We start from the raw sequence: 22,747 nt of genomic DNA, 5'->3' as shown, positions 1-22,747 counted from the left end.
GCTTCAGGCACGGCCGGTCTGCTTCAGGCACGAACGGTCTGCTTCAGGCACGGCCGGTCTGCCTCAGGCACGAACAGTCTGCTTCAGGCACGAACGGTCTGCTTCAGGCACGAACGGTCTGCTTCAGGCACGGCCGGTCTGCTTCAGGCACGAACAGTCTGCTTCAGGCACGACCGGTCTGCTTCAGGCACGAACGGTCTGCTTCAGGCACGGCCGGTCTGCTTCAGGCACGAACAGTCTGCCTCAGGCACGGCCGGTCTGCTTCAGGCACGAACGGTCTGCTTCAGGCACGGCCGGTCTGCTTCAGGCACGGCCGGTCTGCTTCAGGCACGGCCGGTCTGCCTCAGGCACGGCCGGTCTGCTTCAGGCACGAACAGTCTGCTTCAGGCACGAACGGTCTGCTTCAGGCACGACCGGTCTGCCTCAGGCACGGCCGGTCTGCTTCAGGCACGAACAGTCTGCTTCAGGCACGAACGGTCTGCTTCAGGCACGACCGGTCTGCCTCAGGCACGAACGGTCTGCTTCAGGCACGGCCGGTCTGCTTCAGGCACGGCCGGTCTGCTTCAGGCAAGAACGGTCTGCTACAGGCACGGCCGGTCTGCTACAGGCACGGCCGGTCTGCTTCAGGCACGGCCGGTCTGCTTCAGGCACGGCCGGTCTGCTTCAGGCACAACGAGTCTGCTTCAGGCACGGCCGGTCTGCTTCAGGCACGAACAGTCTGGTACAGGCATGAACGGTCTGCTTCAGGCACGAACGGTCGGCTTCAGGCACGAACGGTCTGCTTCAGGCACGAACGGTCTGCTTCAGGCACGAACGGTCTGCTTCAGGCACGGCCGGTCTGCCTCAGGCACGACCGGTCTGCTTCAGGCACGAACAGTCTGCTTCAGGCACGGCCGGTCTGCTTCAGGCACGAACAGTCTGCTTCAGGCACGAACGGTCTGCTTCAGGCACGACTGGTCTGCCTCAGGCACGGCCGGTCTGCTTCAGGCACGAACGGTCTGCTTCAGGCACGAACGGTCTGCTTCAGGCACGACCGGTCTGCCTCAGGCACGAACGGTCTGCTTCAGGCACGGCCGGTCTGCTTCAGGCACGGCCGGTCTGCTTCAGGCACGAACGGTCTGCTGCAGGCACGGCCGGTCTGCTACAGGCACGGCCGGTCTGCTTCAGGCACGGCCGGTCTGCTTCAGGCACGGCCGGTCTGCTTCAGGCACGGCCGGTCTGCTTCAGGCACAACGAGTCTGCTTCAGGCACGGCCGGTCTGCTTCAGGCACGAACAGTCTGGTACAGGCATGAACGGTCTGCTTCAGGCACGAACGGTCGGCTTCAGGCACGAACGGTCTGCTTCAGGCACGAACGGTCTGCTTCAGGCACGAACGGTCTGCTTCAGGCACGGCCGGTCTGCCTCAGGCACGACCGGTCTGCTTCAGGCACGACCAGTCTGCTTCAGGCACGAACGGTCTGCTTCAGGCACGGCCGGTCTGCCTCAGGCACGACCGGTCTGCTTCAGGCACGAACAGTCTGCTTCAGGCACAACGAGTCTGCTTCAGGCACGGCTGGTCTGCTTCAGGCAGGAACAGTCTGCCTCAGGCAGGAACAGTCTGCCTCAGGCACGACCGGTCTGCTTCAGGCACGACCGGTCTGCTTCAGGCACGGCCGGTCTGCTTCAGGCATGAACAGTCTGCTACAGGCACGAACGGTCTGCTACAGGCACGAACGGTCTGCTTCTGGCACGAACGGTCTGCTTCAGGCACGGCCGGTCTGCCTCAGGCACGGCTGGTCTGCTTCAGGCCTGAACAGTCTGCTACAGGCACGAACGGTCTGCTACAGGCACGAACGGTCTGCTTCAGGCACGAACGGTCTGCTTCAGGCACGGCCGGTCTGCCTCAGGCACGAACGGTCTGCTTCAGGCACGAACGGTCTGCTTCAGGCACGAACAGTCTGCTTCAGGCACGAACTGTCTGCTTCAGGCACGAACAGTCTGCTTCAGGCACGAACAGTCTGCCTCAGGCACAAACAGTCTGCCTCAGGCACAAACAGTCTGCCTCAGGCACGACCGGTCTGCTTCAGGCACGAACAGTCTGCCTCAGGCACGAACGGTCTGCCTCAGGCACGGCCGGTCTGCTTCAGGTACGAACAGTCTGCTACAGGCACGAACAGTCTGCTTCAGGCACGAACGGTCTGCTTCAGGCACGAACGGTCTGCTTCAGGCACGACCGGTCTGCCTCAGGCACAAACAGTCTGCCTCAGGCACGACCGGTCTGCTTCAGGCACGAACAGTCTGCTTCAGGCACGGCCGGTCTGCTTCAGGCACGGCCGGTCTGCTTCAGGCACAACGAGTCTGCTTCAGGCAGGAACGGTCTGCTTCAGGCACGAACAGTCTGCTTCAGGCACGGCCGGTCTGCTTCAGGCACGGCCGGTCTGCTTCAGGCACAACGAGTCTGCTTCAGGCAGGAACGGTCTGCTTCAGGCACGAACAGTCTGCTTCAGGCACGAATGGTCTGCTTCAGGCACGAACGGTCTGCTTCAGGCACGGCCGGTCTGCTTCAGGCACGAACAGTCTGCCTCAGGCAGGAACAGTCTGCCTCAGGCACGGCCGGTCTGCTTCAGGCACGGCCGGTCTGCTTCAGGCACGGCCGGTCTGCTTCAGGCACGAACGGTCTGCTTCAGGCACGAACGGTCTGCTTCAGGCACGGCCGGTCTGCTTCAGGCACGAACGGTCTGCTTCAGGCACGAACGGTCTCCTTCCGGCACGACCGGTCTCCTTCCGGCACGGCCATTCTGCTTCAGGCACGAACAGTCTGCTTCAGGCACGGCCGGTCTGCTTCAGGCACGGCCGGTCTGCTTCAGGCACGGCCGGTCTGCTTCAGGCACGAACAGTCGGCTTCAGGCACGAACGGTCTGCTTCAGGCACGACCGGTCTCCTTCAGGCACGAACAGTCTGCTTCAGGCACGGCCAGTCTGCTTCAGGCAGGGCCGGTCTGCTTCAGGCACGAACAGTCGGCTTCAGGCACGAACGGTCTGCTTCAGGCACGACCGGTCTGCCTCAGGCACGAACGGTCTGCTTCAGGCACGACCGGTCTGCCTCAGGCACGACCGGTCTGCTTCAGGCAGGAACAGTCTGCTTCAGGCACAGCCGGTCTGCTTCAGGCACGAACAGTCTGCCTCAGGCACGACCGGTCTGCTTCAGGCACGAACAGTCTGCTTCAGGCACAACGAGTCTGCTTCAGGCACGAACAGTCTGCTTCAGGCAGGAACAGTCTGCCTCAGGCACGGCCGGTCTGCTTCAGGCAGGAACAGTCTGCCTCAGGCACGACCGGTCTGCTTCAGGCACGGCCGGTCTGCTTCAGGCATGAACAGTCTGCTACAGGCACGAACGGTCTGCTACAGGCACGAACGGTCTGATTCAGGCACGAACGGTCTGCTTCAGGCACGGCCGGTCTGCCTCAGGCACGGCTGGTCTGCTTCAGGCCTGAACAGTCTGCTACAGGCACGAACGGTCTGCTACAGGCACGAACGGTCTGCTTCAGGCACGAACGGTCTGCTTCAGGCACGGCCGGTCTGCCTCAGGCACGAACGGTCTGCTTCAGGCACGAACGGTCTGCTTCAGGCACGAACGGTCTGCTTCAGGCACGAAGTCTGCCTCAGGCACAACCGGTCTGCTTCAGGCATGAACAGTCTGCCTCAGGCACGAACGGTCTGCTTCAGGCATGAACAGTCTGCCTCAGGCACGAACGGTCTGCTTCAGGCACGACCGGTCTGCTTCAGGCATGAACAGTCTGCTTCAGGCACGGCCGGTCTGCTTCAGGCATGAACAGTCTGCTACAGGCACGAACAGTCTGCTTCAGGCACGAACGGTCTGCTTCAGGCACGAACGGTCTGCCTCAGGCACAAACAGTCTGCCTCAGGCACGACCGGTCTGCTTCAGGCACGAACAGTCTTCCTCAGGCACGACCGGTCTGCTTCAGGCACGAACAGTCTGCTTCAGGCACGGCCGGTCTGCTTCAGGCACGGCCGGTCTGCTTCAGGCACAACGAGTCTGCTTCAGGCAGGAACGGTCTGCTTCAGGCACGAACAGTCTGCTTCAGGCACGAATGGTCTGCTTCAGGCACGGCCGGTCTGCTTCAGGCACGAACGGTCTGCTTCAGGCACGGCCGGTCTGCTTCAGGCACGAACAGTCTGCCTGAGGCAGGAACAGTCTGCCTCAGGCACGGCCGGTCTGCTTCAGGCACGGCCGGTCTGCTTCAGGCACGAACAGTCTGCTTCAGGCAGGAACGGTCTGCTTCAGGCAGGAACAGTCTGCCTCTGGCACGACCGGTCTGCTTCAGGCACGACCGGTCTGCTTCAGGCACGGCCGGTCTGCTTCAGGCACGAACGGTCTGCTTCAGGCACGGCCGGTCTGCTTCAGGCACGGCCGGTCTGCTTCAGGCACGAACGGTCTGCTTCAGGCACGAACGGTCTGCTTCAGGCACCGCCGGTCTGCTTCAGGCACGAACGGTCTGCTTCAGGCACGAACGGTCTCCTTCCGGCACAACCGGTCTCCTTCCGGCACGGCCATTCTGCTTCAGGCACGAACAGTCTGCTTCAGGCACGGCCGGTCTGCTTCAGGCACGAACGATCTGCTTCAGGCACGGCCGGTCTGCTTCAGGCACGGCCGGTCTGCTTCAGGCACGAACGGTCTGCTTCAGGCACGAACGGTCTGCTTCAGGCACGAACGGTCTGCTTCAGGCACGAACAGTCTGCTTCAGGCACGAACGGTCTGCTTCAGGCACGAACAGTCTGCTTCAGGCACGGCCAGTCTGCTTCAGGCACGGCCGGTCTGCTTCAGGCACGAACAGTCTGCTTCAGGCACGAACGGTCTGCCTCAGGCACGAACGGTCTGCTTCAGGCACGACCGGTCTGCCTCAGGCACGAACGGTCTGCCTCAGGCACGAACAGTCTGCTTCAGGCACGGCCAGTCTGCTTCAGGCACGGCCGGTCTGCTTCAGGCACGACCGGTCTGCTTCAGGCACGGCCGGTCTGCTTCAGGCACGACCGGTCTCCTTCAGGCACTAACAGTCTGCTTCAGGCACGGCCAGTCTGCTTCAGGCACGGCCGGTCTGCTTCAGGCACGAACAGTCTGCTTCAGGCACGAACGGTCTGCTTCAGGCACGACCGGTCTGCCTCAGGCACGAACGGTCTGCTTCAGGCACGACCGGTCTGTCTCAGGCACGAACAGTCTGCTTCAGGCACAGCCGGTCTGCTTCAGGCACGAACAGTCTGCCTCAGGCACGACCGATCTGCTTCAGGCACGAACAGTCTGCTTCAGGCACAACGAGTCTGCTTCAGGCACGAACAGTCTGCTTCAGGCAGGAACAGTCTGCCTCAGGCTCGACCGGTCTGCTTCAGGCACGACCGGTCTGATTCAGGCACGAACAGTCTGCTTCAGGCAGGAACAGTCTGCCTCAGGCACGACCGGTCTGCTTCAGGCACAGCCGGTCTGCTTCAGGCACGGCCGGTCTGCTTCAGGCACGACCGGTCTGCTTCAGGCACGAACAGTCTGCTTCAGGCACGAACAGTCTGCTTCAGGCACAACGAGTCTGCTTCAGGCACAACGAGTCTGCTTCAGGCACGAACAGTCTGCTTCAGGCACTACCGGTCTGCTTCAGGCACGACCGGTCTGCGTCAGGCAGGAACAGTCTGCCTCAGGCACGACCGGTCTGCTTCAGGCACGGCCGGTCTGCTTCAGGCACGACCGGTCTGCTTCAGGCACGAACAGTCTGCTTCAGGCACAACGAGTCTGCTTCAGGCACGGCTGGTCTGCTTCAGGCAGGAACAGTCTGCCTCAGGCACGACCGGTCTGCTTCAGGCACGACCGGTCTGCTTCAGGCACGGCCGGTCTGCTTCAGGCACGAACAGTCTGCTACAGGCACGAACGGTCTGCTACAGGCACTAACGGTCTGCTTCAGGCACGAACGGTCTGCTTCAGGCACGGCCGGTCTGCCTCAGGCACGGCTGGTCTGCTTCAGGCCTGAACAGTCTGCTACAGGCACGAACGGTCTGCTACAGGCACGAACGGTCTGCTTCAGGCACGAACGGTCTGCTTCAGGCACGAACGGTTTGCTTCAGGCACGAACAGTCTGCTTCAGGCACGAACGGTCTGCCTCAGGCACGACCGGTCTGCTTCAGGCACGGCCCGTCTGCTTCAGGCACGAACAGTCTGCTACAGGCACGAACAGTCTGCTTCAGGCACGACCGGTCTGCCTCAGGCACAAACAGTCTGCCTCAGGCACGACCGGTCTGCTTCAGGCACGAACAGTCTGCCTCAGGCACGACCGGTCTGCTTCAGGCACGAACAGTCTGCTTCAGGCACGGCCGGTCTGCTTCAGGCACGGCCGGTCTGCTTCAGGCACAACGAGTCTGCTTCAGGCAGGAACGGTCTGCTTCAGGCACGAACAGTCTGCTTCAGGCACGAACGGTCTGCTTCAGGCACGGCCGGTCTGCTTCAGGCACGAACAGTCTGCCTCAGGCAGGAACAGTCTGCCTCAGGCATGGCCGGTCTGCTTCAGGCACGGCCGGTCTGCTTCAGGCACGAACAGTCTGCTTCAGGCACAACGAGTCTGCTTCAGGCACGGCTGGTCTGCTTCAGGCAGGAACAGTCTGCCTCAGGCAGGAACAGTCTGCCTCAGGCACGACCGGTCTGCTTCAGGCACGACCGGTCTGCTTCAGGCACGGCCGGTCTGCTTCAGGCACGAACGGTCTCCTTCCGGCACGACCGGTCTCCTTCCGGCACGGCCATTCTGCTTCAGGCACGAACAGTCTGCTTCAGGCACGGCCGGTCTGCTTCAGGCACGGCCGGTCTGCTTCAGGCACGAACAGTCTGCTTCAGGCACGAACGGTCTGCTTCAGGCACGAACGGTCTGCTTCAGGCACGGCCGGTCTGCTTCAGGCATGGCCGGTCTGCTTCAGGCACGACCGGTCTCCTTCAGGCACGAACAGTCTGCTTCAGGCACGGCCGGTCTGCTTCAGGCATGGCCGGTCTGCTTCAGGCACGAACGTTCTGCTTCAGGCACGAACGGTCTGCTTCAGGCACGACCGGTCTGCCTCAGGCACGAACGGTCTGCTTCAGGCACGACCGGTCTGCCTCAGGCACGACCGGTCTGCTTCAGGCACGAACAGTCTGCTTCAGGCACAGCCGGTCTGCTTCAGGCACGAACAGTCTGCCTCAGGCACGACCGGTCTGCTTCAGGCACGAACAGTCTGCTTCAGGCACAACGAGTCTGCTTCAGGCACGAACAGTCTGCTTCAGGCAGGAACAGTCTGCCTCAGGCACGACCGGTCTGCTTCAGGCACGACCGGTCTGCTTCAGGCACGAACAGTCTGCTTCAGGCAGGAACAGTCTGCCTCAGGCACGACCAGTCTGCTTCAGGCACGGCCGGTCTGCTTCAGGCACGACCGGTCTGCTTCAGGCACGACCGGTCTGCTTCAGGCACAACGAGTCTGCTTCAGGCACGAACAGTCTGCTTCAGGCACTACTGGTCTGCTTCAGGCACGACCGGTCTGCCTCAGGCAGGAACAGTCTGCCTCAGGCACGACCGGTCTGCTTCAGGCACGGCCAGTCTGCTTCAGGCACGACCGGTCTGCTTCAGGCACGAACAGTCTGCTTCAGGCAGGAACGGTCTGCTTCAGGCAGGAACAGTCTGACTCTGGCACGACCGGTCTGCTTCAGGCACGGCCGGTCTGCTTCAGGCACGAACGGTCTGCTTCAGGCACGGCCGGTCTGCTTCAGGCACGAACAGTCTGACTCTGGCACGGCCGGTCTGCTTCAGGCACGGCCGGTCTGCTTCAGGCATGAACGGTCTGCTTCAGGCACGGCCGGTCTGCTTCAGGCACGAACGGTCTGCTTCAGGCACGAACGGTCTGCTTCAGGCACGGCCGGTCTGCTTCAGGCACGAACGGTCTGCTTCAGGCACGGCCATTCTGCTTCAGGCACGAACAGTCTGCTTCAGGCACGGCCGGTCTGCTTCAGGCACGAACATTCTGCTTCAGGCATGAACGGTCTGCCTCAGGCACGACCGGTCTGCCTCAGGCACGAACAGTCTGCTTCAGGCACGGCCGGTCTGCTTCAGGCACGGCCGGTCTGCTTCAGGCACAACGAGTCTGCTTCAGGCAGGAACGGTCTGCTTCAGGCACGAACAGTCTGCTTCAGGCACGAATGGTCTGCTTCAGGCACGGCCGGTCTGCTTCAGGCACGAACGTCTGCTTCAGGCACGGCTGGTCTGCTTCAGGCACGACCGGTCTGCTTCAGGCACGACCGGTCTGCTTCAGGCACGGCCTGTCTGCTTCAGGCACGAACGGTCTGCTTCAGGCACGGCCGGTCTGCTTCAGGCACGGCCGGTCTGCTTCAGGCACGAACGGTCTGCTTCAGGCACGAACGGTCTGCTTCAGGCACGGCCGGTCTGCTTCAGGCACGGCCGGTCTGCTTCAGGCACGAACGGTCTGCTTCAGGCACGAACGGTCTCCTTCCGGCACAACCGGTCTCCTTCCGGCACGGCCATTCTGCTTCAGGCACGAACAGTCTGCTTCAGGCACGGCCGGTCTGCTTCAGGCACGGCCGGTCTGCTTCAGGCACGAACGGTCTGCTTCAGGCACGGCCGGTCTGCTTCAGGCACGGCCGGTCTGCTTCAGGCACGACCGGTCTCCTTCAGGCACGAACAGTCTGCTTCAGGCACGGCCAGTCTGCTTCAGGCCCGGCCGGTCTGCTTCAGGCACGAACAGTCTGCTTCAGGCACGAACGGTCTGCTTCAGGCACGACCGGTCTGCCTCAGGCACGAACGGTCTGCTTCAGGCACGACCGGTCTGCCTCAGGCACGACCGGTCTGCTTCAGGCACGAACAGTCTGCTTCAGGCACGGCCGGTCTGCTTCAGGCACGAACAGTCTGCCTCAGGCACGACTGGTCTTCTTCAGGCACGGCCGGTCTGCTTCAGGCACGAACAGTCTGCCTCAGGCACGACTGGTCTGCTTCAGGCACGGCCGGTCTGCTTCAGGCACGAACAGTCTGCTTCAGGCACGACCGGTCTGCTTCAGGCACGAACGGTCTGCTTCAGGCACGACCGGTCTGCTTCAGGCACGACCGGTCTGCTTCAGGCACGGCCGGTCTGCTTCAGGCACGAACGGTCTGCTTCAGGCACGGCCGGTCTGCTTCAGGCACGGCCGGTCTGCTTCAGGCACGAACGGTCTGCTTCAGGCACGAACGGTCTGCTTCAGGCACGGCCGGTCTCCTTCCGGCACAACCGGTCTCCTTCCGGCACGGCCATTCTGCTTCAGGCACGAACAGTCTGCTTCAGGCACGGCCGGTCTGCTTCAGGCACGGCCGGTCTGCTTCAGGCACGAACGGTCTGCTTCAGGCACGGCCGGTCTGCTTCAGGCACGGCCGGTCTGCTTCAGGCACGACCGGTCTCCTTCAGGCACGAACAGTCTGCTTCAGGCACGGCCAGTCTGCTTCAGGCACGGCCGGTCTGCTTCAGGCACGAACAGTCTGCTTCAGGCACGAACGGTCTGCTTCAGGCACGACCGGTCTGCCTCAGGCACGACCGGTCTGCCTCAGGCACGAACGGTCTGCTTCAGGCACGACCGGTCTGCTTCAGGCACGAACAGTCTGCTTCAGGCACGGCCGGTCTGCTTCAGGCACGAACAGTCTGCCTCAGGCACGACTGGTCTTCTTCAGGCACGGCCGGTCTGCTTCAGGCACGAACAGTCTGCCTCAGGCACGACTGGTCTGCTTCAGGCACGGCCGGTCTGCTTCAGGCACGAACAGTCTGCTTCAGGCACGACCGGTCTGCTTCAGGCACGAACGGTCTGCTTCAGGCACGACCGGTCTGCTTCAGGCACGAACGGTCTGCTTCAGGCACGACCGGTCTTCTTCAGGCACGGCCGGTCTGCTTCAGGCACGAACGGTCTGCTTCAGCCACGGCCGGTCTGCTTCAGGCACGAACAGCAGGTATAATCGATATTCATGTCATTGCTCTGGAGTTAAAAGCATCCAATAATAGATCACCGATTTTGTTGGTAGCAAGCAAGGTTGTTAAAAAGGGAGCTTAATGTATCAGTTTAGCAAAGTAGGATATAATCTCCTATTAATGTTAACAGACAAAATATATTAGAAACATACAGCATAGAAAACCTACAGCACAATACAGGCCCTTCAGCCCACAAAGCTGTGTCGAACATGTCCCTACCTTAGAAATACCTGGGCTTTACCTATAGCCCTCTGTTTTTCTAATCTCCATGTAGTCATCTAGGAGTCTCTTAAAAGACCCTATTGTTTCCACCTCCACCAGCCCATTCCATGCACTCAGCACTCTCTGCGTAAAAAAATCTTACTCTTGACATCTCCTCATATCGGATGCTGACTACTGTCTAGCAGACAAACGCAGAGATTTCTAGTTTCATTGTTATGCGGGTTATAATGCTATGATTGTCTGCAAATTAAGCTGATGGTGATTAGAGGAAGCAGCAAGTGTCTACAGTCCTGTGGGCACGAACGTCCAATCCACATTTTGATGCTAATTTTACAACTTAATAATCAAATACCTACGACAATTAATGTATATATATACACACACACACACACACACACACACACACACACACACACACACACACACACACACACACACACACACACACACACACACACACACACACACACACACACACACACACACACACACACACACACACACACACACACACACACACACACACACACACACACACACACTGCATTATGTGATTATGCTTTACATGCAATGAAATCGGTTTTGGATACATACCAGGCATTGATCGGATCCTTCTCCCTCCTTTTGCGTGCCTGGAAATTAAATAAGTCAAAAATTAGCATTTTGTCATCAAAGGCAGAGGATTCACACCGAGTTACTGGACGATACTGAACATCGCAAAGGAATTGCCTCCTTTCCAGTGTTTTTTTAATACTAAGATGATTGTTCTGATGTGGACAGATTTTAATGTTGGTTTTTGCCTCTGGGACTTACAATGCCGGCATGGAAAGAGAAATTTGTCTGCAAAGTTTCTGAGAGCTCCAATGATTCCCCAAATGCCAGAATTCAGCTGTAATGAATTCTGAGTCACCAAAAATGCGATGTGCATACTAAGTGAATGAGAGAATCCCTAATATTTTAAATTATATAACATATGAACATTTCACAATTACAGCACAGAAACAGGCCATCTTGGCCCTTCTAGTCCATGCCGAACGCGTGTTCTCACCTAGTCCCACCGACCTGCACTCATTCCATTCCTCCGTTCCTCCACTGTCCATTCCTTTCCTGTCCATATACTTATCCAATTTTTTTTTAAATGACAATATCGAACTTGCTTCTACCACTTCTACTGGAAGCTTGTTCCACACAGCTACCACTCTCTGAGTAAAGAAGTTCCCCCTCGTGTTACCCCTAAACCTTTGTCCCTTAACTCTCAACTCATGTCCTCTTGTTTGAATCTCCCCTACTCTCAATGGAAAAAGCCTATCCACGTCAACTCTATCTATTCCCCTTATAATTTAAAAAACCTCTATCAAGTCCCCCCTCAACCTTCTACGCTCCAAAGAATAAAGACCTAACTTGTTCAACCTTTCCCGGTAACTTCGTTGCTGAAACCAGGTAACATTCCAGTAAATCTCCTCTGTACTCTCTTTAAATTATCGGATAATTTCTTACGTTGAGTTACTGCTTCCATTTCTTTTAGATGAGCAATGGTTCTTTGACCAATTCAAGCTAAATTCATCAGGAATTGGTGATCATTAATGCAAAACCTTAGTTAATGATGGAAGGTGAACATGCTGACAGCTCATAGTCAATCATCTCACTAAGGGGAAAATAAATCAGTCAGAGAAACAACATTATAGTAATAAATATTGTTGATGATTTCACAAGTAGAGATGGTGGGATGGGGTGAAAAGTTGACCACATCATCACTAATAACAGAAAGAGTGAAATATGCTTACATAGCGAGTATCTTTGTGGATTTTCAAAGAAAGTGAAATGTTGCCTACAGAGTAAACGTAAAAGCTCAGTTGGTGACAGTTCGGAGCATTTAGCAGAATGATCATCCCAACGTTGGGAAAGAATGCCGAAGAAAACATAACTGCACAGAGCGAGCAGTGATGGTGAGTACAACGGGGACCAACATAACTACTCACAGTGCAGAGTGATGGTCAGTACAACCGGGACCAACATAACTACTCACAGTGCCGAGTGATGGTCAGTACAACGGGGACCAACATAACTACTCACAGTGCCGAGCGATGGTCAGTACAACCGGGACCAACATAACTACTCACAGTGCCGAGTGATGGTCAGTACAACTGCGACCAACATAACTACTCACAGTGCCGAGTGATGGTCAGTACAACTGCGACCAACATAACTACTCACAGTGCCGAGTGATGGTCAGTACAACCGGGACCAACATAACTACTCACAGTGCCGAGTGATGGTCAGTACAACCGGGACCAACATAACTACTCACAGTGCTGAGTGATGGTCAGTACAACCAGGACCAACATAACTACTCACAGTGCCGAGTGATGGTCAGTACAACGGGGACCAACATAACTACTCACAGTGCCGAGTGATGGTCAGTACAACCGGGACCAACATAACTACTCACAGTGCCGAGTGATGGTCAGTACAACCGGGACCAACATAACTACTCACAGTGCCGAGTGATGGTCAGTACAACGGGGACCAACATAACTACTCACAGTGCCGAGTGATGGTCAGTACAACCGGGACCAACATAACTACTCACAGTGCAGAGTGATGGTCAGTACAACCGGGACCAACATAACTACTCACAGTGCCGAGTGATGGTCAGTACAACTGCGACCAACATAACTACTCACAGTGCCGAGTGATGGTCAGTACATCCGGGACCACCATAACTACTCACAGTGCCGAGTGATGGTCAGTACAACTGCGACCAACATAACTACTCACAGTGCCGAGCGATGGTCAGTACAACCGGGACCAACATAACTACTCACAGTGCCGAGTGATGGTCAGTACAACCGGGACCAACATAACTACTCACAGTGCCGAGTGATGGTCAGTACAACTGCGACCAACATAACTACTCACAGTGCCGAGTGATGGTCAGTACAACTGGGACCAACATAACTACTCACAGTGCCGAGTGATGGTCAGTACAACTGCGACCAACATAACTACTCACAGTGCCGAGTGATGGTCAGTACAACTGCGACCAACATAACTACTCACAGTGCAGAGTGATGGTCAGTACAACCGGGACCAACATAACTACTCACAGTGCTGAGTGATGGTCAGTACAACCGGGACCAACATAACTACTCACAGTGCAGAGTGATGGTCAGTACAACTGCGACCAACATAACTACTCACAGGGCAGAGTGATGGACAGTACAACCGGGACCAACATAACTACTCACAGTGCCGAGTGATGGTCAGTACAACTGCGACCAACATAACTACTCACAGTGCCGAGTGATGGTCAGTACAACCGGGACCAACATAACTACTCACAGTGCCGAGTGATGGTCAGTACAACTGCGACCAACATAACTACTCACAGGGCAGAGTGATGGTCAGTACAACTGCGACCAACATAACTACTCACAGTGCAGAGTGATGGTCAGTACAACTGCGACCAACATAACTACTCACAGGGCAGAGTGATGGACAGTACAACCGGGACCAACGTAACTACTCACAGTGCTGAGTGATGGTCAGTACAACCGGGACCAACATAACTACTCACAGTGCAGAGTGATGGTCAGTACAACGGGGACCAACATAACTACTCACAGTGCAGAGTGATGGTCAGTACAACCGGGACCAACATAACTACTCACAGTGCAGAGTGATGGTCAGTACAACTGCGACCAACATAACTACTCACAGTGCCGAGTGATGGTCAGTACAACCAGGACCACCATAACTACTCACAGTGCTGAGTGATGGTCAGTACAACTGCGACCAACATAACTACTCACAGTGCCGAGTGATGGTCAGTACAACTGCGACCAACATAACTACTCACAGTGCCGAGTGATGGTCAGTACAACCGGGACCACCATAACTACTCACAGTGCCGAGTGATGGTCAGTACAACCGGGACCAACATAACTACTCACAGGGCAGAGTGATGGTCAGTACAACCGGGACCACCATAACTACTCACAGTGCTGAGTGATGGTCAGTACAACCGGGACCAACATAACTACTCACAGGGCAGAGTGATGGTCAGTACAACCGGGACCAACGTAACTACTCACAGTGCCGAGTGATGGTCAGTACATCCGGGACCAATGATGTTAGTAGTTAGACTCAGAATCTGTGAGCTCTAAATTTGGATGTGACACAATTTGGGAGAGATCCTCAGTACTGAGAACATTACAGGGGGTTATCAGAATGTTGAGAAATTGATTTAACATGCACAGTAGTGGATTTCAACAGTAGGGACAAGAAGATCCTTCATTACTTGGAATGTGCAAATCCTCTGGTAGAAGAGTATAGGGGTCTCGGTGAATAAAAGCACAACAATTTTACACAAACACGAGGAAATCTGCAGATGCTGGAAATTCAAACAACACACACAAAATGCTGGTGGAACACAGCAGGCCAGGCAGCATCTATAAGGGGAAGCAATGTCGATGTTTCGGGCCAAGACCCTTCGTCAGGACTAACTGAAAGGAAAGATACTAAGAGATTTGAAAGTAGGAGGGAGAAGGGGAAATGCGAAGTGATAAGAAAAGACCGGAGGGGGTGGGATGAAGCTAAGAACTGGAAAGGTGATTGGCAAAAATGATACAGAGCTGGAGAAGGGAAAGGATCATGGGACAGGAGGCCGTGGGAGAAAAAAAGGGGGGGGGGAGCACCAGAGGGAGATGGAGAACTGGCAGAGTGATCGGCAGAGAGAGAGAGAGAGCGAAAAAAAAAACTAAATATGTCAGGGATGGGGTAAGAAGGAGAGGAGGGGCATTAACGGAAGTTAGAGAAGTCAATGTTAATGCCATCAGGTTGGAGGCTACCCAGCCGGTATATAAGGTGTTGTTCCTCCAACCTGAGTGTGGCTTCATCTTGACAGTAGAGGAGGCCATGGATAGACATATCAGAATGGGAATGGGACGTGGAATTAAAATGTGTGGCCACTGGGAGATCCTGCTTTCTCTGTCGGACAGAGCGTAGGTGTTCAGCGAAACGGTCTCCCAGTCTGCATCAGGTCTCACCAGTATATAAAAGGCCACACCGGGAGCACCGGACGCAGTATACCACACCAGCCGACTCACAGGTGAAGTGTCACCTCACCTGGAAGGACTGTCTGGGGCCCTGAATGGTGGTGAGGGAGGAAGTGTAAGGGCAGGTGTAGCACTTGTTCCGCTTGCAAGGTTAAGTGCCAAGAGGGAGATTGGTAGGAAGGGATGGAAGGCTACGTCTTTGGTGGGCAAGACCGTAAAACCCAGGCAGTCAAAACTCAGGTTTAGAGAGCCAAGGCTGAAAGAAAGGGACACTATGTGAAACCTGACTGCATCTCAGAGTAATCAGTTGAGTGGCCTGCTTAGAAAAATTGGGCACAGTCATATATATTTTTTTTGTTTTTGAAACAATTTGCAGTAACCATACTAGAAATGTAAGGATTTCGATTACAGATCAAGTCTCCTTTCTCATAACAAGGATGAGGGATGGCATAATAAATGTCTTAAGCTTTTACAAAATTATTAAGCAATTCGATACAGAATGATTGAATGTAAGACCATAAGATAAAGGAGCAGAAGTAGGCAATTTGGCCCATCAAGTCTGCACTGTCATTCAATTGTGGGCTGATCCAATTCTTCCAGTCAGCCCCACTTCCCTCCCTTCTCCCCATACCCTTTGATGCCCTAGCTAATCAAGAACCTATCTATCTCTGCCTTAATGCACCCAATGAATTAGCCTCCACAGCCGCTCGTGGCAACAAATTCCACAGATTTACCACCCTCTGACTAAAGTAATTTCTCTTCATCTCTGTTGTAAATGGACGTCCTTCAATCCTAAAGTTGTGCCCTCTTGTCCTTGACTCCTCTATCATGGGAAATAACTTTGTCATATCTAATCCTTTTAACATTCGGAATGTTTCTGAGATATCCCCCCTCTTTCTCCTGAACACCAGGGAATACAGCCTAAGAGCTGTCAGATGTTCCTCATACAGTAACCCTTTCATTCCTGGAATCATTCTTGTGAATCTTCTCTGAACCCTCTACAATGTCAGTATATCTTATCTAAAATAAGGAACCCAAAACTGCACACAATACTCTAAGTGTGGTCTTACGAGAGCCTTAGATCCTCAAATTCACATCCCTGCTCTTATGTTCTATACCTCCAGAGATGAATGGCAACATTGCATTTGCCTTCTTACCACCGACTCAACCTGGAGGTTAACCTTTAGGATATCCAGCACAAGGACTCCCAACTCCCTTTGCATCTCTGCATTTTGAATTCTCTCCCCATCTAAGCAATAGTCTGGCCATTTAATTCTTTCACCAAAGTGCATTACCATACACTTTCCAACATTGTATTTCATTTGCTACTTCTTAGCCCATTTCCCTAAGCTATCCAAGTCTTCCTGCAGGCTCTCTGCTTCCTGAACACTACCCGTTCCTCCACCTATCTTTGTATCATCAGCAAATTTAGCTACAAATCCATTAATCCCCCAGTCCAAATCATTGACATAAATCACTAAAAGCAACTGTCCCAACCCTGACCCCTCTGAACTTCACTGGTAACTGGCAACCAGCCAGAATAGGATCACTTTATTCCCACTCTGTTTTCTGCCGACCAGCCAATGCTCCACTCATGCTAGTAACTCCCCATGAGATCTTATCTTGCTAAGCAGCCTCATGTGCGGCACTTTGTCAAAGGCCTTCTGAAAATCTAAGTATCCAACATCTACTGCATCTCATTTGTCTACCCTGTTTGTAATTTCCTCAAAATATTACAGTAGGTTAGTCAGGCAGAATTTTCCTTTCAGAAAACCATGCTGGCTTTGGCCTACCTTGTCATGTGCCTCCAGGTACTCCGTAATCTCATCCCTAACAATCGATTTCAACAACTTCCCAACCACTAATGTCAGGCTAAAAGGTCTGTAGTTTCCTTTCTGCTGCCTCACACACTTCTTAAATAGCTGAGTAACATTTGCAATTTTCCAGTCATCCGGTACAATGCCAGAATCTATTCATTCTTGAAAGATCATTGTTAATGCCTCCACAGTCTCTCTAACTACTTACTTCAGAACCCAAGGGTGCATTCCATCAGGTCCAGGAGATTTATCCAACCTCAGACCATTAAGCTTTCTGAACACCTTCCCAGTTGTAATTTTCACTGCACAAGCTTCACTACCCTGACACTCTTGAATGTCCGGTATACTGCAGATGCCTTCCACTGTGAAGACTGATGCAAAATACACATTCAATTCCTCTGCCATCTCTGTGTCTTTCGTTACAATATCTCCAGCATCATTTCCTATTGGTCCCATATCTACACTCAACTCTCTTTTACCCCTTATATACTTAAAAAAAGCTTTTATCATCTTCTTTGATATTAGTCACCAGAATTTTTCATAATTCATCTTTTCCTTCCTGATGACCTTCTTAGTTTCCTTCAGCAAAATCTTAATCCTTGGTCTTGCCACTAGCTTTGGCTTCCTTGTATGCTCTCCATTTTGCTTTTACTTTGGCTCTGACCATTTGTCAGCCAAGGTAGTGTCTTTCTTCCATTCCAAAATTTCTTCTTATTTGGAATGTATCTGTCTCACACTTCCCACATTTTTTGCAGAAACTCCAGCCATTGCTGCTCTGCTGTCCTTCCTGCTAGTGTCCCTTTCCAGTCAACTTCGGCTAGTTCCCCTCTCATGCCATTGCAATTTCCTTTATTCCACTGAAATACTGACACATTGGAATTTAGTTTCTCCTTCTCAAATTTCAACGTGAACTTGATCATATTGTGATCACTGTTTCCAAAGGGTTCCTTAACCTTGAGCTCTCTCATCACCTCAAGTTCATTGCACAACACCCAATCCAGCACAACCGATCCCGTGGTGGGCTCAACAACAAGCTGTTCTAATAAGCCATTCCTTAGACATTCTGCAAATTCTCTCTCTTGAGGTCCAGTACTGGCCTGGTTTTGCCAATTCACTTTCATGTTAAAATCCCCAAAGACTATCATGACATCACATCTTTTCCATCTCCAGCTGTAATTTGTAATCCACATCTCGGCCGCCGTTTGGAGACTTGTATACGACTGCTATTAGGGTCCTTTTACCCTTGTCATTTCTTAACAACCCATAGAGTCTCTACACCTTCTGATCCTATTTCATCCCTTTCTAATGATTTAATATTATTTCTTAATCACAGCAACCCTTCTGCCTACTAACCTATCTTTCTGATACACTCTATATCCTTGGACACTCAACTCCCTAATGGCAGCCATCTTTTAGCCAAGTTTTAGAGATGGCCACAACGTCATACTTCCCAATCTAGATCTGAATTTCAAGATCGTCTATTTTAGTTCTTATGCTGCGTGCATTCAAATCTAACACTTTCAGTCCAGTATTTGTTGCTTTTTGTTTTAACTGCACCATGCCTCTATTTCCCTGTAACTTATTCCACTGGCTGTGATTATGCCTCATCTCCTGCCTGTCCTTTCTATTATCTCTGTTGCATGCTGTCTTTGATTTATTTCTGTTTTCCCCTTCCTCAGCCTTATAACTCCAGTTCCCATTCCCCTGCTAAATTCGTGTAGATTCTCATGAACCCCGCTATTAAACTTGCCTGCTAGGGTATTGAATCCCTCTGGGTTCAGGTGTAACCCGTCCTTTTTGTACAGTTTGCACCTCCCCCAGAAGAGGCTCTAATGATCCAGGAACCCGAAGCCCTGCCCCCTACACCAGTCTCTTAGCCATGCATTAATATGCCTGATCATGCTATTCTTGCGCTCATTGGCATGTGGCACAGGAAGCAATCCTGAGATTGCTACCCTGGGGGTCCTGCTTTTCAGCTTACTACCCAACTCCATGTAATCTCTCCTCAGGACCTTCACCCATCTTCTACCTATGTCATTGGTACCAATGTATACCAAGACTTCTGGCTGCTTACCCTCTCCCTTTATAATACTCTGCACCCGATCCGAGACAACCCATACCCTGGCACCTGGGAGGCAACACACCATGCAGGTATCTCTATCAGGCTGACTTAACCTCCTGTCCATCCCCCTCACTATGGAATTCCCTATGACTTCTGCATTCCTGATCTTCTTCTCTCCCTTCTGCACCACGGAACCACGGTCAGTGCCAGAGACCCAATCGTCGTGGTCGTCCTCTGTCAATTCACCCCCTCAAAGCGAGATAACGATTACTGAGGGGTATGGCCACAGGGGTGCTCTCTACTATCTGAGCTTTTCCCATCCCTTCTCTGACAGTCACCCACTTATCCGTCTCTTGCTCACGTTCCCTAATAAGTTGTAGGTCATCAAGCCGCATTTCCAGATCCCTAACACGGTCTGTCAGAAGCTGTATCTCGGTGCACCTGGCGCAGATGTGGCCATCTGGGAGAACGGAAGTTTCCCAGGATTCGCACATCTGACACCCATAGCAAAGTACTAACCCTAGAGACCTGCTCTCTGTTCCTCAAAAAATGCAAGGGAAGTAAAAAAACGAAGTCCACTTACCTAGCTGAAGCCCGAATGATCCAAAGCCCTACCACTCTACCTCAAACCACTGCTTTGATGACTCCGCTAGGCAAGGTCTCCCTTTTATGCCTGAACCTTCCCTGCTCACCAACTCAGGATTGGTTCTTCGGTTACAGCCGAGTTCCCGCGAAGCTTTCCCCTTTCAAACTTCGCTCCCGGACCTGTCCGCCGCTATCTTTCCCGGAGCTCTCCAACTCACGATTGGTGCGCTGGTTATCGATCAATACAGCACTATACTGGCTCCTCGGCACATACTTTTTGTGCCGACACTGTACACTATTCAAAGATATTCTCCCACATAACTCTCTCTCATTCCTTCATATCAGAGTCTCTCTTAAATACTTCTAATAATTTGCCAGATAACTTCTAATAAGTTCCACGCACTTTCCACTCTCTTTTTTATAAGAATAATTACCTTCCTCACATCTCATATATTCTTTCTTCCAGTGGCCTTAAAATTATACCCCGTTGTATTAGCCATTTCTGCCCTGGAAAGTAAGTTCACTCTATTTATGCCTCTTAGCATTTTGTAAATCTTTATCACATAATCCCTCATGCTACTTCGCTCCAAAGAGAAACTTTCTAGCTCGTTTAACGTGCCCTCAAAAACCATGCTCTGTAATCCAGGCACCATTTTTGTAAATCTCCCTGGCACCTTATCTAAAGCTACCACATGCTTTCAATAACGAACCGACCAGAAGTAAGCAGAATATTCACAGCGTGGTCTAATCAGAGTTTTATCGTGTTGCTGCATTACCTCGCGGCTATTGAACTCAGTTCCCCAATTAATGAAAGTTATTACTTTTTTACCCACTCAATCGACAGGCACTGCAAAGTTGAGAGATCAATGAACGTTGACCCAAGATACCTCTGTTCGACGGAGGTGACCTGATAGAGGTGTATAAGATGATGAGGGGCATTGATCGTGTGAATTCTCAGAGTCTTTTTCCCAGGGCTGAAAGGCTAACACGATGGGGCATAGTTTTAATTTGCTTGGAAATAGTTATCGAGGGGCTGTCAGGGGTAAGTTTTTCACACAGACAGTCGTCGGTGCGTGGAATGCACTGCCGGTGGCTTGTGGAGGCGGATGCAATAGGGCCTTTTAAGAGCCTCTTAGATAGGTACATGGAGCTTAGAAAAATAGAGGGCTATGCGCTAGGGAAATTCTAGGCAGTCTCTACGGTAGATTACATGGTCGGCGCAACATCTCTAATCTAGGTCTACTCTGTTATTGTTCCCTTGTAATCTGCCGTCAGGTTCAACCGCCGACAGTGAACTACTTCACACTTTCCCGTGCTGTACTTCATGCGTCACTTCTGAGCCCAGCTCTGCATCTTATCAATGTCCCTTCGAAACATATAGCAAACTTCTACACCATCCACTCCACCACCAATCTTCGCGTCATCTGTAAGCTTACTAACCAGCTCTCCCACTTCCTCATTCAAGCCATTTATAAAATTCCCAAAGAACAGGGACTCCAGAACAGATCCCCGTGGAACACCACAGGTTGCAGTCCTACAGGCAGAACACACCCTGTCTGCTACCGCTGTCTGCCTTCTATCAGCAAGTCAATTCTGAACCGACTTTCCCTCCATCCCATGCCTCTTGATTTTCCAAACGAGCCTACCGGTTGCCAAATGCCTGACTAAAACCCATATACACCACACCCACTGGCTAGCAATCCCATCCAGTAAACCAGTGCTGCAGAAAGTCAACAGAAGCTCCAAAGACCTTATCCCCGCGGGAGGGAAGCTCTCCGGGAGGGAAGATCTTCGCCCGGAAGTCGTATGAAATCGCGTGGTGAAAACAGAAGCTCAAGGGCGATCAACCTTCTACCAGCCCAGGATAGAGGGAGAGGGTGCAAACAGAAGGATAACGTACCGAGTGTTCCAAAATCCCTGGCCCCCATTAAACTTTGTGCACACAAGTTAGTTGGAATATCAGTACTTCCCAAAAAATGCAGCGAGAGTTTGTGGGCCGGATGAATGGGATAAGTTTTGTTGGATCACAGTGGCATTGCGAGAACCGAACATGAACGGATTATTGGACATGGGCGATCTGCTGTCGACGGTCAATGCCCCGGTAGGTGTGGAGGGATTAAGAAGACGAAGAAGAAGAAAACACCATAGAAAGTTGAAAAAGAACTGTGCCAAAATCGTATTGAGAGTATGGAGTCACTGCGATTTAGCTAAAGGAGCTTAAATTGTGGCCCGCGCTGGCGTGCCGATATGCACAATGTAATCAGTTGTAACCTACTGGAATGCTTAAGGAATAGATAAAACTTCTCTCTCACTCTTTCTTTACCCACCTTCCCTTGCACGTTCAGCTAATTCAGATTCTTACCTTTATTTTTCCTTGCAATACATCGCTTCACAATGAGAAGGACCAGCAATATAGATACCAAGCCGCTCACTGCACATATGGAGATCATGACATCATTGATAATACTAGCTCCTGGAAAATTGAAATATATTAGATGCAAATGAAAACTGTAGGCTTGTCATACTAATAAATCCCCTCGTCTTTGAAACTGACATAACATCTGAAATTTAGCCACTGTTTTAATTTCCTGTAAAGTAAAAATGTAGTAGACAGATAGACATTGGATTTCCTAAATCAATCCGGAAAAAAATATATAAATCCGTCTCTCTGATTAATTACATTTAAAAATGTTTGCCAAAACGTACATAGCTTTCAGGTAAACACGAGGAAATCTGCAGATGCTGGAAATTCAAGCAACACACACTAAATGCTGGTGGAACGCAGCAGGCCAGGCAGTATCTATAAGGAGAAGCGCTGTCGACGTTTCGGGCCGAGACCTTTCGTCAGGACTAACGAAGGGTCTCGGTCCGAAACGCCGATTGCTTTCAGGTGTCATTTTATGAGACTGCTAAATGCTCGTAGTTCTGAGCCTTGTTGAATGGAACTTTCAATATTTTTCATGTTTAATTTGCTCTCTTCCGGTATGCAGTGTGCCATGCCAGATACA

Source organism: Hemitrygon akajei, chromosome 17, assembly GCF_048418815.1.
Source record: "Hemitrygon akajei chromosome 17, sHemAka1.3, whole genome shotgun sequence".
Classification (NCBI taxonomy): domain Eukaryota; kingdom Metazoa; phylum Chordata; class Chondrichthyes; order Myliobatiformes; family Dasyatidae; genus Hemitrygon; species Hemitrygon akajei.
Note: the sequence above shows the minus strand (reverse complement) of the source record.